The sequence below is a fragment of the Bos grunniens genome, chromosome 24 (genome assembly GCF_055505025.1).
Source record: "Bos grunniens cultivar Pamir isolate PY7600 chromosome 24, Bosgru_T2T1.0, whole genome shotgun sequence".
In the NCBI taxonomy this organism is placed as follows: Eukaryota; Metazoa; Chordata; class Mammalia; order Artiodactyla; family Bovidae; genus Bos; species Bos grunniens.
In genome coordinates, this window is record NC_141188.1 from 14,804,133 (window position 1) to 14,809,223 (window position 5,091).

Consider the following 5,091-nt stretch of genomic DNA (forward strand, 5'->3'; position numbering starts at 1 on the left):
CTGGATGACTCATAAACTGGAATCAAGATTGCCAGGACAAAAACCTCAGTTAGAACCGGACATGGGCAATGGACTGGTTCAAAATTGGGAAAGGAGTATATCAGGACTGTATATTGTCACCCTGCTTATTAATTCTATGCAGAGTATATCACACAAAATGCTAGGCTGGATGACTCACAAACGAATCAAGATTGCTGGGAGAAATATCAACAAGCTGAGATATGCAGATGATATCACTGTTTTTTAACCATGTTACAATTTCATTTATCAATTATACATTGAAAAAGCTAAAAAAGAAAAAGAAAACACACCCAAAATAAGTTAAGACAACTAATCAAAAAATATTCCTATGCCAAAGTTAAACAATAAACTGAAAATATTTTAATTGTATTTTTGATGAAGGGTTAATATAATTCCTATATAGAGATCTTATAAAGTATTTTTTAATTCCAATAAAAAGTGAGCAAATAAACCAGCATTTCATTCAATATGAAATACAAATTGGTTTTTAATATGTGAAATTTCAACAAATTAAGCAACAATTAAGATATTGTTTTGTCTACTCAAATAACCAAGATGAAAAACCAATGACAAAATGCAGTCTGGGTGAACACATAGGGAAATGAGATATCTCAGGCACTGCAAAAGTGGTACAAACAAGTACAGTAAATCTGGAGGAAACTTTAAATATTTACCTAAAACTTTAAATGTGTACCCCCTAAATAGGCTTCCCAGGTGGCACAGATGGCAAAGAATCTGCCCACAGTGTGGCAGATCCAGGTTTGATCCCTAGGTTGAGAAGATCCCCTGGAGAAGGAAATGGCAGCCCACTCTAGCATTTCTGCCTGGAAAACTCCATGGACAGAAGAGCCCAGCAGGCCACAGTCCAGTTCAGTTCAGCTCAGTCACTCAGTTGTGTCTGACTCTTTGTGACCCCATGAATCACAGCATGCCAGGCCTCCCTGTCCATCACCAACACCTGGAGTTTACCCAAACTCATGTCCATCGAGTCAGTGATCCCATCCAGCCATCTCATCCTCTGTCATCCCCTTCTCCTCCTGCTCCAAATCCCTCCCAGCATCAGGGTCTTTTTCAATGAGTCAACCCTTCACATGAGGTGGCCAGCGTATTGGAGTTTCAGCTTCAGCATCAGTCCTTCCAATGAACATCCAGGACTGATCTCCTTTAGGATGGACTGGTTGGATCTCCTTGCAGTCCAAGGGACTCTCAAGAGTCTTCTCCAATACCACAGTTCAAAAGCATCAATTCTTCGATGCTCAGCTTTCTTCACAGTTCAACTCTCACATCCATACATGACCACTGGAAAAACCATAGCCTTGACTAGACAGAACTTTGTTGGCAAAAAGTCTCTGCTTTTGAATATACTATCTAGGTTGGTCATAACTTTCCTTCCAAGGAGTAAGCGTCTTTTAATTTCATGGCTTCAGTCACCATCCACAGTGATTTTGGAGCCTCCCAAAATAAAGTCAGCCACAGTTTCCACTGTTTTCCCATCTATTTGCCAGGAACTGATGGGACCAGATGCCATGATCTTCGTTTTCTGAATGTTGAGCTTTAAGCCAACTTTTTCATTCTCCTCTTTCACTTTCATCAAGAGGTCAGAGGCAGCAGCCACAAGAAGCTACCCCACATCCGAGGTCAGAGGCGGTGGCCAAGAGGAGCTACCCCACGTCCAAGGAGAAGCAGCTGCGTGGGCGGAGGAGGGCCGAGAGGACCTACTCCAAGTTCAAGGTCAGGCGTGGCGACCTCATCCAAGGTAAGGAGCAGCAGCTGCACTTTGCTGGAGCAGCTGTGAAGAGATACTCCACGTCCAAGGTAAGAGAAGCCCAAGTAAGACAGTAGGTGTTGCAAGAGGGCATCAGAGGGCAAACACACTGAAACCATAATCACAGAAAACTAGCCAATCTGATCACACGGACCACAGCCTTGTCTAACTCAAAGAAACTAAACCATGTTGTATGGGGCCACCCAAGAGGGACAGGTCATGGTGGAGAAGTCTGACAGAATGTGGTCCACTGGAGAAGGGAATGACAAACCACTTCAATATTCTTGCCTTGAGAATCCCATGAACAGTATGAAAAGGCAAAATGATAGGATACTGAAAGAGGAACTCCCCAGGTCAGTAAATGCCTAATATGCTACTGGAGATCAGTGGAGAAATAACTCCAGAAAGAATGAAGGGATGGAGCCAAAGCAGAAACAATACCCAGTTGTGGATGTGACTGGTGATAGAAGCAAGGTCTGATGCTATAAAGAGCAATATTGCATAGGAACATGGAATGTTAGGTCCATGAATCAAGGCAAATTGGAAGTGGTCAAACAGGATATGGCAAGATTGAATGTCGACATTCTAGGAATCAGCGAACTAAAATGGACTAGAATGGGTGAATTTAACTCAGATGACTATTATATCTACTACTGTGGGTAGGAATCCCTTAGGCCACAGTCCACAGGCAAAGAGCCAGACACGACAGACCAACTAACACATACACACACACACACACAGAAAATATCATTTTTAGAAATTCATCTCAAGTAAATAACTAGACAAATAAATAAGATGTAAGTATGAATTTCTTAAAATAATCATAAACAATGTAAAAGAAAAATTATATAAATGCCCTAAAGATGAAGATTTTATGGGCTTCCCAGTTGGCACTAGTGATAAGTAACCACTAGCAGTCTGGTAATGCAGGAGACATAAAAGACATGGGTTCAATCCCTGGGTCAGGAAGGCCCCGCAGAGAAGCACATGACAGCCCACTAAGCATTCCTGCCCAGAGAATCCCACAGACAGAGGAGCCTGATAGGCTACAGTCCAAGGGTCCACAAAGAGCCAGAGACCACTGAAACCATTTAGCATGCATACATAGTACCTCCACACAATGTAATATTATAAAACCACTATAAAATTTAACACTGATTTTATGGTTATAAACCCAGAAAAAATATTTATTAACATATTTGAAGTTACAAAATAAAGCAAGTTAAATGGCACTTTTTACAGACATAGAAAAAACAATTCAAAAATTCATATGGAGCCATGAAGGATAGCAAACAGTCAAATCAATCTTGAGAATAAAGAACAAGGTTGGAGACATCACATTTCTTGATTTCAAAATATATTTAAAAGCTACATCATGAAAATGCTGGGCTGGATGACTCACAAACTGTAATCAAGATTGCCAGGAGAAATATCAATAACCTGAGATATGCAGATGATACCACTTTAATGGCAGAAAGTGAGAATGAAATAAAAAGCCTCTTGATGAGGGTGAATAAGGAAAATGAAAAAGCTAGCTTAAAACTCAACATTCAAAAAACTAAGATCATGGCATCTGGTCTCATCACTTCATGGCAAATAGATGGGGACAAAGTGAAATCAGTGACTGTTTTACTTTCCTGGGCTCCAAAATCACTGTGGACAGTGACTGTAGAGATGAAAGTAAAAGATGCTTGCTCCTTGGAAGAAAGCTATGACAAACTTAGACAATGTATTGCAAAGCAGAGACATCACTTAGCCAACAAAAGTCCATATAGTCCTAGCTATAATTTTTCCAGTAGTCATGTACATGTGTGAGAGTTGGACCATAAAGAATACTGAACACACTGAAGAATTGATGCTTTCATACTGTGGTGCTGGAGAAGACTCTTGAGAGTCCTTTGGTCAGCAAGGATTGATCCTAAAGGAAATCAACCCTGAATATTCATTGAAAGAACTGATGTTGAAGCTGAAGCTCCAATACTTTGGCCGCCTGATGCAAAAAGTGACTCATTGGAAAAGACTTTGTTGCTGGGAAAAATTGAAGGCAGGAAGAGAAGGGGGCAACAAAGGATGAGATGGATGGATGGCATCACTGACTCAATGGGCATGAGTTTCAGCAAACTCCAGGAAAAAGTGAAGGTAGGGAAGCCTGGCATGCTGTAGTTCATGCCATTGCACAGAACTGGGCACGACTTAGTGACTGAGCAACAACAAATATTTAAATTAATGATGCCTTAAGTACATAGATTGTATCTTTCAGGTGTAGTTTTGACTCTCTTTCTTGATTTTTTCTATTATTCTATAGGAAATAGTGACGAACATGGGCTGGCTACCATATTTGCTTCTCCTTTTGATTAAAAACCAGTGTTCAAACACTTTCTACAGGGAGTAGCTAGAAGGTATTACTCACATGCCCCAATAATAAGCACATTCAGCAACAAAGTCTGTAGCTTCTTTATGGAAGTTCAAACCTGGAAGAGGCCTTAATGATTATCTTGTAAGAACAGAAATTAGATACTTAATTAAATAAAACAGTCTTTAAAAAGTGTCATAGATATTGACTGAGTCATTACCAGAGGTCAGGTTTCCTGATTCTCAGTTCAGTGCTGTTTTGTTTTGTTTTGTTGTTTGTTTTGTCTTGTTTGTTTTTTGATATTGAATATATATTTTACACTTACAAAAGAAACTGCCCATGCCTCTCTCTGCTTCATCTCCCTAAAACAGTTTCATTTGGCAAGCATTAAGAATGTTAAAATAAATTAAGCAAGTTAACTACAGCACAATTATTTTCAATGTAGCTGTCATAATTATTAGAATTTAAATCTCCAAAAAGTGACCAATGTCCAAGTAATTTATAAGGATATCTTGAATAACATCCAAAAGGAGAATTCCGTATTACAAGTTAGCAAATTTTAGTACAAAAATAGTCTGTGTGTTGCAATCATGCTTTGCTTCAAAATTGAAATTGTCAGTCAATATCTATGATAAATTTCATATAAAATATGAAATTTACAAATTTCTGTGTCATCCTTGTTCAGAAATTGTGATAATCTTCTCTGAATTGCTTCAAATTTTTTTCTATGTGTTGCTGAAGTGGGCACCAGTTCTTTTTATTATGCTTTAATGCCTAGTTGGTATGAGAAAATGCATCAGCAATATAAAAAACTACATAGTCATTAAGGGCTAAGTTTAGTTATTTCCTGGACTTTTCCCTGATAGCTCAGTTGGCAAAGAATCTGCCTGCAATTCAGGAGCCCCCTGTTTAATTCCTAGGTCAGGAAGATTCACTAGAAAAGGGATAAGTG

At 39.1% G+C, this 5,091-nt stretch overlaps 1 non-coding gene across 1 annotated transcript; it reads right to left on the reverse strand.

Annotated features, from left to right (window-relative positions):
* Nucleotides 1-4,779: 4,779 nt before the first annotated feature.
* LOC147345902 (U6 spliceosomal RNA) lies at nt 4,780-4,887 on the reverse strand. The gene has a single exon (XR_015154212.1). It is a non-coding gene; the product is annotated as a U6 spliceosomal RNA (small nuclear RNA).
* Nucleotides 4,888-5,091: the final 204 nt, after the last annotated feature.